Here is a 12,437-nt window from a genome sequence, read left to right as displayed (position 1 = left end):
CAGGTAACTGAAACCATAAAAGCAAAACTGCAGATAAGGGAGACTACTGTATCTTCAAATGCACTCTCTTGCCATGCTTGAGTTATGTACAAAGAGGGACATAGGACAAAGAAGTGGTCTGTGGAGGCCAAAATACCAACTCATTCTGATAAAAGCCACTAGAGAATTCGCTTAGCATGAAAGCCAAATGAACTTGCTAACACTGAACCACAGAACCTAGCCAGCCAGGCCCCGCAGCACTGACTGGGGCAGGTCTCATCCCCCGGGTGGCATCCTGCCCCACAAGAAGTAGAACTTGTTCTTTCTCTGGTGACTGGCTCCCAAAGAGGAAGAAGAATGTAACCAAGCTGGTCCTGCTCAGTGTATTATTTTAAATTGACCAATCAGATAAATCACCACCTCCAAGAACAAAGGAGACACACTCATCAAGTGCTTTCATATGCATTAATTAAATTGTTACATGCCAAGCTATATCCAAGGCTGAAGTGTTATTCATCTTTCCATTATCCATTTATATGGTGCCTATCCATACTGTCCGCATACCATATCAGAGGGTCAGCAATGAGATTAAATGACAAAAGTACACTCTTCCAATAATAACATGCACAACAAAATGCCAATAATGTTGAGGGGAAAAATGTTTTAACAGAATCCTCTTCCCTTTATCAAATATCTCGGGAGAAATTAATGTCAAAGAAATAAAAGCAAAGTCATGAGACATTACATTTCAAAGAAAGTAAAGTTGGAAATAAAATTATCTTTTAAAAAATGTTTATTATTGATTTCAGAGAGGACAGAAGAGGGAGAGAGAGAGAGACAGAAACATCAATGATGAGAATCTTTGATTGGCTGCCTCCTGCACGCCCCCTACTATGGATCAAGTCTGCATATGCCCTAACCGGGAATAGAACCATGACCTTCTGGTTCATAGGTTGATGCTCAACCACGGAGCCACGCTGGCAGGGCTAAAATTCTCTTGCTTGTGTGGGTTAAAATTCAAAAAAGTTAAAATCCAAATTTCATCTTCCCCAACTTCTTATTCTGCTCTGTATCAGCTGGAGGGGATTTCCATGCCTGGGTAGAATCAGGGGTCTTTTAGCAATGGCAGCCTAAGTTATATCTCACTGGAATGGGCACAGTTCCTACAGGGCCTCTCAGTTAGAAAATAAAAACAGCACATCTGTAATGTATCTTTTTTCCCTTAAAAGTCTATAGTTTAGTAGAAGATGCAGAATGATCTTAGCACTAGCCCTACAGCCACCGCATTCAGAAAACAAGCCAATTCCTAGCAGGCATCTCAAGCCAAATATGTATTCAAAACCGGTACTCTCTCTGGCCAAAGACTATTGTAGAGACTGCAGCCTCACCCCGATGCCAGCTGATGGACGCAAGAGCCCAGAACCTGTGGCCTGTGGATTAACACCCAGTGAGGAGGAACCTCCTAGCTGCAGGCCAATTTCCGCACGATGGCACCTTGCCCTTACCATTTCCAGGAAGCGCTGCCTCTGGGTGCTGCCTCCTCTCTCAGGCAAAGCAAGGAGGGAGGTGCTGCCTTCTTGCAAAGTTTAGAAACATGCACTGGCAACATCCTCGGTTATCAGACCTGATTTGAGGAGCTGTTCTTTCCCACCCAGATATTCAAAAACTTTTAATTCCTGTCCCCTTTGAACTTTAGGTGCCTGCACAGCGGTATTGCAATGAAGGTGAATTCCTTCTACAAACAGAGCACCCACAGTAATACTGAGCGTGCCGACTCCTGTGCTGCAATGGCTTTTCCCACTGCCTCTTCCTCGGGCCTAAGGAAACCATGACCTGGGAAATATTTCTTCATCTTATTTATTTATTTGTTTGTTTATTATTTTTTAATCCTCACCCGAGGATATTTTTCCATTGATTTTTAGAGAGAGTGGAAGAGAGAAGACAGAGAGATATATCCATGTGAGAGAAACACATAGATTGGTTGCCTCCTGCACACACCCTGACCAGGGCCCAGGCCGGGGAGGAGCCTGCAACCAAGGCATGTGCCCTTGACCGGAATTGAACCCAGGACCCTTTGGTCTGCAGGCTGTTGCTCTATCCCCTGAGCCAAACCGGCTAGGGCTCCATCATCTTTAAATAACCACTTTCTAACAGCCTTAGGGACAGGGAGAGAATGACTCTTGAGCTACATGAAAGCAAACTTAGTTTATCCACCCCGCCCTCTTTTGCCCTTAAAGATAGTTCAAAATAACATAAAAGAGAAATAAAAATCAGCTGTCTGTTTACATTACCACCTAGACCTCTCACTAGTACATCAAAGACTAATCTCTCACCAACGTTCTGTGGCCCAGAGAGAGCCCAGCTGCCCCACAATTTAAGAGCCAAAAATATTTTTGCACTCCTTTAATATCTAAAGGGAAAGTGTATGAAAAGACTGTTTCTTTCTCCCTGTCATTGAATCCTTGCCTCAGCTCTGTTTGTAAAGTCCTCTTCAGCCTGCGGGACTCTAAGACCCGCTCTTGGTCCCTGTGCCCATGCCAAGGCCCTCTTACTGCCTCTGAGTGGCTTTTCCAAGGTCTTTCCCCCCAGGCCACCGCTTCAAAAGCCAAGTGCACATAAAAACCCACCTGGCCCAATATAAGCCTTCACCAACTGCCAAGATTGAAATGTCCTGCACACAGATCAAGGCCCAGGGCCAAGGCCAATCCCTGGCCTCTCCAGAAGCCTCAATCACTCCATGTGTATTCATTGCTTCTCTCTAAGTGTGTTCCTGGTTGCTTACATGTTAATTTTCTGGCCAAATGCATCAAATGTTGGAACTTTGAAGGGACACCCAATAAAAAGTACCCTTCCTCCTTTTCTAGGTGCAAAACAAATTAATAAGATAAAGGAACGGAAGAAGGCCAAATTATTCATTGATTTCTGCTAAAGCTGGGTTGCAGGATGCAGCTTAATAGGAGAGTCAGAAGAGTTTCCCAGGACTAAGCTGCAGAATAAGATGCCACAGTTCGGGTCCAAAGTCAGCTTGCCTCACAGCGGTGGGAGCGTCAGCCTGCCCCCAGAGCAGACCTGTGCTGGCTGGAGTCCACAGAGGAAAGGGGACAGGAACATGCCCACTATATTTTCCCCAAATTTGTCAATGAAATCATGCCCTCCTCAGTTCAGAGTTAAGAAAGGGCAGAGAAAAGCCAGGTATTACACTAACGCAATTCCCTTCACCTAGAAGTTCAGTGTTTGTTTTAAAATTTTTTGTTTTATTATTATTTTTTATTGATTTCAGAGAGGAAGAGAGAGGGAGAGATAGAAACATCAATGATGAGAGAGAATCATTGATTGGCTGCCTCCTGCACGCCCCCTACTGGGAATCCAGCCCACAGCCTGGGCATGTGCCCTTGACCGAATAGAACCTGAGACCCTTCAGTCCACAGGCCTGTGCTCTATTCACTGAGCCAAACTGGGTAGAGCCTTTTTTTTTTTAATCTAGTAAAACATATGTATGTATTACTTGGATAATTAAATACCTTGATTTTTTAAAAACCAAGATAATAGAAGCTGCTACTTTGTGGGACTGGGTTTCTATGATTACAATTTGGAAGTCTAATGATAAGATTTCTTGGGCATCATCTATTACAGTGATGGTGAACCTTTTGAGCTCGGCGTGTCAGCATTTTGAAAAACCCTAACTTAACTCTGGTGCCGTGTCACATATAGAAATTATTGATTTTAGAAAAGGGAGAAGGGGAGAGAGATGGAAACATCAACAATGAGAGAGAATCATTGATGGGCTGCCTCCTGCACGCCCTACATTGGGGAGCAAGCCCACAACCTAGGCAGAGAATCGAACCGGTGACCTCTTAGTTCATAGGTCTATGCTCAACTACTGAGTCACACTGGCTGGGCGGAGCAAGATTTAAATAAAAGTTTTTCTTCATCACAGAGACAAACATTTATAGCCTTCTCAGATTCCTCCTATTGCTCCTTCTGTTCTTTCTTTTCGTCAGTGCCTCACCCATTCGAGCCACATCCACTTCCAGACTGAATGAAATGGCCACACCATGAGGTGTGACATTAATTTCCTGAGTGGCTACAGAGCAGCCAAGCGGCCCCGCCTGGGAGTTCAGGGGAGTTGGCTCTGCAGAATAAACCTTGGCCAAGGGAAAGGAGACGGGAGGGAGCAGGCAGGTAAATGCCCTCTTTCTCTCTTTCTTGGACTATCATGAGGTGTCGCTTCTTCCTGCAACCTTTCTGAAGAATTCTTCCCGAGTGCTGAGCAAGCGTGCCTGCTGAAGGACCTGCTACTGGAAAGACCACTTTGCATCCTCCCTTCCCATTTGCCTCATCATTACCACATGAAACTATTCCGGCTGGAGTCATCCTACTCTTGCCCTATGGCCAACCCCAGTGATTCATGCATCGAATCTCCCGCAAAGCTAACATTTGCCGGGTGTTTCTTACACTGCACATTCTATAGAAAGCCTTCCTCTTAAATATTCTTTGAGTTTCTTTCTCTTTCCTCAAAGGTTCTACAGCTCTGAGTTCACCCACCTCCACTTCCTCCTTTCTCCAATCTTCTTATAAAATGTCCTTCTAAGTCTCGGCCTCATTCTGCGGTGGGTAGAGTAATTTGGTCTCCTCGTGGCATTTTTATTCTCCTCACTGCCAATACCCTGCTTAATTCAACAAAGGCCCTCCAGTGAGCTGAGTGCACAAAGCATTCATTCTTCCTTGTAGACAAGAAGGGGGTATTGCCAGTACATCATTTTAATACATTTCCCCTCTGTCACACAGACATAAAACAAAATCTCAAGCAGGCAAGAAGTGGAGGGAAGAGAAAGCTATGTCAGGGGGAAGCAAATATGGGATCTAGAAAAGCACAGTTTATCGTGGTATCTGGCGAAGGGAAAGCATGTGGGGAACATGGATCTCAAGGGAGGGGCAGACGCAACATAAAACTGGGTTCAAATGAGGCCACATCGCCTGTGCAAGAGGAGGCCAAGTGAGAAAAGGTTTTCAGGAATACTGGGCACGGGCAACAGGAATGCGGTTTAAAACTCAGTAAATGTTATACTTAATAAACACCCCCACACGTTTCCTGCCAGGATCAGAACTGATCCCTGTGGCAAGGAGACTGATTATGAAAACTGGATAAATAGGTCACCTGCCTACAGTCCAGGGTTGAGGACCCAGCAAACCAAGCAGTTCCCTAATCCTGGTATTTTCTCCTCACGCTTAAAAATCATACATTCTACTTATGTATTAGTTTTCTATTGCTGCTGTAACAAACTTGGTGGCATCAAACAATAGAAACTCAATACCTGTGGGATAAAAGTCCAACATGGGTCTCACTGGACTGACGTCAGGGTGTTGACCAGGCTGCTTCCTTGCTGAAGGCTCGAGAGGGGAGCCCTTTTCCTGGCCTTTTCCAACTTCTAGAGGCCGCCTGCACTCCTTGACTCATGTCCCCTGCATCCATCTTCACAGCCAGCAAGAGTAAGGTGAGCCTCTCATCACTTCACTGACCTCTTCTGCTTTCTTCCACTTTTCAGTTCCCTTGTGATTACCTGGAATCCACTGGGGTGATCCAAAACATAACCTTCCTACTTGAAGGTGAGCAAATGAGCAAACTTAATTCCACCTGCAACCTGAGCTCCCCTTCGCCAGGTAGCATAACATCTTCACAGATTCGGGGGATTAGGATGTTTACATCTTTGAGGAGCCAGCATTCCGCCTACGACACAGTGATATAAGTACTATGGAGAAAGACCAAACAGGGGTTGGTGAGAGGAAGGGACCATTCTTCCATACCTGTGTCTTCCTCTGACCACAGCTGCAAAGGTTCTCTGCTTTTGCTTTTAAGAATTTATTTAATTAGATTGAGCCCACCTGCATAATTCAAAATATTCTCCCCACCTCAGTGTTCATAAAATCACATATGTAAAAAGCCACTCAAGGCAACATAGTTACAGGTACCAGTAAGTAGGATGTAGACATCTTTGGGGAGCCATTATTCCGCATGCCACAATTTTATCGATGATGGAAATTTTTTAAGCTTTCATTAAGCTTGTCAATGACTCCGGAATTTCCAACAGGTGCCCTGTCAAACGCCCTTATAGAGAAATCAACTTGTATATGTGATTATTTTAATTTAGGAAAGCAGAAATGACGATATTTCACTATTAGCTCCCTAGACTGAGAAAAATGTGTGCATCTTTTCTCTTTTCTTGACTAGGAAGTGAAGCAGCAGTATGGTGCCACCAGCACCATCAAGATACAAAAGAGTTACATCAGCTTAAATAATTCCCTGAAGTTGCCTGTGTGTAATTAACACGTCTCCTCATCCCAAGCTCCTGGCAACTACTGATCTGGTCTCCATCCCCTTACTTTTGCCTTTCTGAGAATGACATGTAAATGGAATCATATGATTTGTAGTCTTTTGGGTTTGGCTTCTTTGACTGATCAAAATGCACTTGTGATTCACCCAACTGTTGGGTGTATCAATAGTTTTTCCCTTTTTATTGCCGAGTAGTACTTCATTGTATGGATATGCCACAGCTTATCCATTCAATTGTTGATGGATATTTATGTTTCCAGGTTTCAGTGATTATGAATAAAGCTGCAATAGACATTCATGTACAGTTTTGTGTGTGTGTGTGTGTGTGTGTGTGTGTGTGTGTGTGAATTTAAGTTTATATTTCTTTGGGGTAAACATCTAGGATTACTGCGTCATATGACAAGTGCATATTTATCTTTATGAGAAACTGCTAAACTCTTTTCCAAAAGGGCTGTACCATTTTGCATTCCTACCAGCAATGTATGAGAGTTTCAGTTGCTCTACAGCCTTGTCAGCATTTCATGTTAGTTTTATGTTTTGTTGTAGTTTGACTTGGGTTGGGTTTTTAGCCGTTCTAATAGGTGTGCGGTATTATCTCATTGTCGTTTGAATTTGCAATTCCTAATTACTAATGATGTTAAACATATTTTTATGGGTGTATGTGTCATCCATATATCTTCTTTCATGAAGTATCTGTTCAAAATCTTTTGCCCATTTTTAATTGAGTTGTTTTCTTACTAATAAGTTTTGAAAGCTCTTAAAAATTTTGCATATAAGTCCTCTATCAGTTATGTGATTTGAAAATATTTCTCTTACTCTGTGGCTTGTCTTTTCATCCTCTTAACAGAAAAAGTTTTTAATTTTTTTTTAAATTTTGTTTTATTGCTTAAAGTATTACAAAGAGTATTACATATGTCTCCTTTCCACCCCCCTTGACATTCCCCTGGCCTCCCCTACCCCAGAGTGTCTTATGTCCATTGGTTATGCTTATATGCATGCATACAAGTCCTTCGGTTGATCTCTTACCCCCCCCCACCCCCTAACCCTCCCCAGCCTTCCCACTGTAGTTTGACAGTCTGTTCAATGCTGCAAAAGTTTTAAATTTTGATGAAGTATAATTTATGCTTGTTTTCTTTCGTGGATAATGCTTTCAGTGTCATATCTAAAAATTCCCTCATTCAAAGTCACAAAGAATTTTTCCTAGAAGCTTCTAGTTTTACACTTTGCACTTAGTTCTATGATCCATTTTGAGGTGAATTTTGCCTAAGATGAAAGGTATAAGCTAAGGTTATTTTTCTTTTTTTTTTTTTCTTTTGGTTCCAACACCACTTATTGAAAGGACTATTCTTCCTACATTGAATTGTTTTTGCACTTTTGTCAAAACTTGATTGACAATACATGAGTGGATATACTTCTGAACTCTGTATTCTGTTCCATTGATCTTTGTGCCTATCCTTTCAATAAATACAACTCTCTTGATTACAGTAGTTTTGGTTAATTGATAAATCTATATATATTTTAAAGAGGACACTATTGCAACTAATCCCTTTCTAGGTTGCTGTTCTCAGAATGTACACAAGAGGGAAGATGAAAAATGGCAGCAGAGTGAGTGGATGCTACACAGATGTTGAGCCCAGGACCAAACTAGAATTACAACAACAAAAATCCTGAATAATCAGCTGAAGACTAGCTGGAGAGAACTCTGGTAACCAAGGACGGAAAGTGGAGACTGTGTAGAGCCGTGGTTCCCAACCTTTTTTTGGTCATGCCCCACCTAAGCATCTCTAAAATCCTGATGCCCCCCCATGACATATAATTCTTATTATTCAAAAAGTGAACTCCTATTCACGTGGAGGAAGCCTAAGAGGCCATTAACTTGGTCTAAACAAACTTCCAAAGAACATGGCATCCATAAAAGAGAAAAATAAAAGAATAAAAGGACAGTTGAAGTAACTGAGGAAGAAATCACTAAGAAATTGTTTTTAAAAAAATAACAATATGAAGTGATATGAAAAAAAGCAAATAAAGTTTCAAAACATATAATAGAGAACTGAAATGCATAAATATGTCACAATGTATCTTTACACTAGTGACCTGGTGCACGGATTCATGCACATTGAAAGGAAATTAATCAGAAGGTGGCTGGCAGGGCAGGACTGGGCAAGGAGGGCCAGACATGCCCTGGAGCCAATCTCTCGTGGTCCCTCCCTGGCCGGCCACACCTGGGGCGGTGCTGCGGTTCAAAGGGCGTCTGTGGAGTGAGCAGAGTCCCTCTGGCAGGTGGGGTCCCTTGGCCTGGCCTGTGGGGATCGGCCGAAACTGGCTCTCCGGCATCCCCCAAGGGGTCCCAGAGTGCGAGAGGGCACTCTGTAAAGTTGCTGTTGTACAGGGTGTGGAACGAAAACACAAGTGTGCAGTAAACCAGATTTGGGGCTGACAGTGCCCCAGCAACAGCATAACCAATGGCTGAAGGTAGAATCGCGCGGTCCTGTGAGGAATCGGCTCTCTCCTCTCTGGTTCCGGGGTGCATCACTCGAGAACTGCCACTGCCAAGTCACTGCAGCTCGGCAGCTCCTGCGTTGAGCATCTGTGCCCTGGTGGTCAGTGTGCGTCATACCTACTGGCCAGTTGACTGGTCAATTAACCTTTTCTTTTTTTAAAAAAATATTTTATTGATTTTTTTACAGAGAGGAAGGGAGAGGGATAGAGAGTTAGAAACATTGATGAGAGAGAAACATTGATCAGCTGCCTTCTGCACACCTACCGGGGGTGTGCCTGCAACCAAGATACATGCCCTTGACCAGAACTGAACCTAGGACCTTTCAGTCCACAGGCCGACGCTCTATCCACTGAGCCAAACCGGTTAGGGCAACTTAGCCTTTTATATACACGCAGTCCTCAGGTTACGTCAGACTGGACTTACATAGTTTCATGGTTACGTCACCATCTCCTATTTATAGTATTTATTAAAAAAAAAAGTTCTGTCATTTCGACATATGTACATATGTACTTTATGTTTTTTATTATTTATTTACCACAAGTAAAGGTCAGGAATTGTTATCTTTCTCTTAAATTTTTTTTACTGTTTCACTTCATTACTGCTGTGTATGTGCTCCATGTGAGTGACATAGGTGCTTATGTATGTGGGTTCTGACTTACGGTAAAAATCATGTTACATCACACCATAGGAACAGATCTCCAACATAACCCGAGGACCTACAGTATATAGATACTGTATATGAGGCCCTAGAACCATAAGAAATGCAAAAAGATTCACTGGTAATAACTCATTCTCCAATTGCCCCTCTTAAAAATCAAATTGCCCCCTTGTGGGGCATGTGCCCCACGTTGGGAACCACTGGTGTAGAGACTGGTAGGAAGGGCAGAGGCATGAAAGGGCTGGCCGGGCTCCCACAGACAGCAGATGAAATTCTGGAGAGATATTTCAGCTGTGGGGGTTTGCCACTGAGAACTCTGGGGTTTAATCCCTAAGCTGCCCCCCCTCCCTCCCCAGCAGAGATCATCAGAACTGAGAAAGTTGCCCACATAACATCTGGCTGTGAAAAGCAGCAGGGTTTCTGCCTGCCAAGGAAAGATGCTGGAAATGCAGGCACCCTCTTAAAGGACCAATGCACAAAACTTCGTGTGCAGCCACTCACCTTGGGCTCTGGCAGAGACAGGGCAGAGTGGACTAGAGCTTTGTGAGCAGAGCCAGGGTTAGAGGCTCTGGGGTTAGAGCTCAAAAGGCAGACACCCCAGTTTCCTGTGCTGAGTCATTCCCTCACACTAGGGAGGTCACCTTTCTCAAGCAGATCTTTGCTATCCAGGTGGTTTCTGCCTGGGGGGATGGAGGGGACGACGCAGGGGAGGAGGCAGTTGACCCACACTATTGGAAAATATCTTGCCCCTATATATTTTTTTTAATATATTTTATTGATTTTTTACAGAGAGGAAGGGAGAGGGATAGAGAGTTATAAACATTGATGAGAGAGAAACATCAATTCAGCTGTTTCCTGCACACTCCCTACTGGGGATGTGCCCGCAACCAAGGTATATGCCCTTGTCCAGAATCGAACCTGGGACCCTTAAGTCCGCAGGCCCACACTCTATCCACTGAGCCAAACCAATTAGGGCTTGCCCCTATATTTTTTAATCCAAAAATCTCCATCACTCAAGATGTGTTATCTTGAACAAGTTACATAACCTCAATTTTCTCAACTGTAAAAAGAAGGTATTAGTAGTACCTATTGAAAGAATGATTACAGAGACTGGGGAGATAGGCTGGAGGGTGTGGTATGAATAGTGCTTGTTTTGTTTGTCCAGCATGCCTCCTTTCTTCCAGGGTCAGCATCTCGTTATTTCGGGGAGCAGCAATTCTGACCCTCTTCAAGCACATGGTCCTATTATAGCTGCCAGTCATACTGCCATGTCCCCACCCTGCCCACAAGGAATGGTCAGGGATGAACACATGACCAAGCATAGCTAATTAGGCTTTCCCTTTGGTACTATGGAAGAGTGAACTACTGACCCTGACTTTTGTTCCTCCCTCTATCTACACCCTTCATCATGTACCTTTGCAGTGTTCCTCACTCAGGAATAAGTATACTTCCTTGAATATTAACTTTGGAGTCAGTCATGCAACTTGCTTTGACAAATAGAATAAAGCAAAGGCCACAGGATGGTTCTTGTTCCAGCTGGTAGGTAAGGAGCAGCTTTTCCCTTAAATGAAGATGGAGTTTGGGGTAAACATTAAACTGGATAGTGTTAATTATCGAATTGACACTGGGAGAAAGGATTTCTGTCATTTAAGAGTAAGTTAGTAAGCTAAAGGAGTGGCCCAAGACTGAGATTCAACCAGGTTGACAAGTGAGGCTACTCCCATTGAAGAGGGGGTGGTGTGATACTACATAAAATTGCATTTTTATTATTTCACGCCCCCCCCCTCATATTTCTTCAAACATGTACTTAAAATTGTTCTCCTCTTGTATTTCATTCCCTATTGTCCCTATTTTATCTAACTTTAGTATTGTTCAAACGCTTTCTCTTGATGTATTTGCTTGGTACATTTTTTATTACCTTTCTCTTCTTTTTTTAATTGTTCTTTTGATCCAAGTACTACATTTTCTTACATTTGAAACTCAGTATGTATTAAAATATTTAGAACAAAAACAACAACAACAACACATTTCTTTGCCCTTTCATCCAACATGTTTTACTGAATTTATTGGGGTAACATTGGTCAATAAAATTATATACCCTTCAGGTGTACAATTCTATAATTTTTCCTTTTTTCCTTCCCTCCTCCCTCCCAATAAAAATGTATATACATCACCTGTATATTGTTTTGTGTATTCACCACCCAAAATCAAGTCTCCTTTCACCACCGTTTATCCCCCCTTTACCCTCTTTTACCTCCCCCTACCCCCTTTCCCTCTGGTAATCACCATAGTATTATCTGTGTCTATGAGTTGTTGTTTTTTGTTTTTGCTTAATCCCTGTACCTTTATCACCCAGCTCTGCAACCCCACTCCCCTCTGACAGCTGTCAACCTGTTCTTTATAGGAGTCTGTTTCTATTTTGTTTGTTAGTTCATTTTGTTCATCAGATTCCACATATGAGTGAAATCATATGGTATCCATCCAATATTATTCCGGGTCCTCCAAGAAACAGCCACCCAGATGAAATTAGAGATATATAAGAAATGTAGAAGATGGCGGCATAGATAAACACCGGGAAATTGCCGCCTCCCACAACAATTGAAAAATACCGCAAAGCACAGAGCAGACATCATCCAGAACAACAGGAAGGCTGGCTGAGTGTAAATTCTACAACTAGAAGGAAAGAAAAGCACACTGAGAGCCAGAGGAGCTGCGGAGGTGAAGTGCAGAGGTACGGCGGCTCCCGGCGGAAAGCGGGTGGCACCTGAGGACGCGGCTGTCTTTTTGAATCACAAGCTCCCGACTGCTCTGAACTCCGGTTCTGGGAAGTCTCTGGGGACCCAGGACTCATACGGGGAGAAGCTGCACTGTCGGACAGCGGGCGAACTTGAGGGTGGCTTTCCCTCAGAGGTACTTGCAGCAAGTATCGGGTCACTGAGATGATCGACTCCTTAGGGCTGGGCGGAGAA

This window comes from Myotis daubentonii, chromosome 2 (assembly GCF_963259705.1).
Source record: "Myotis daubentonii chromosome 2, mMyoDau2.1, whole genome shotgun sequence".
Taxonomy (NCBI): domain Eukaryota; kingdom Metazoa; phylum Chordata; class Mammalia; order Chiroptera; family Vespertilionidae; genus Myotis; species Myotis daubentonii.
Note: the sequence above shows the minus strand (reverse complement) of the source record.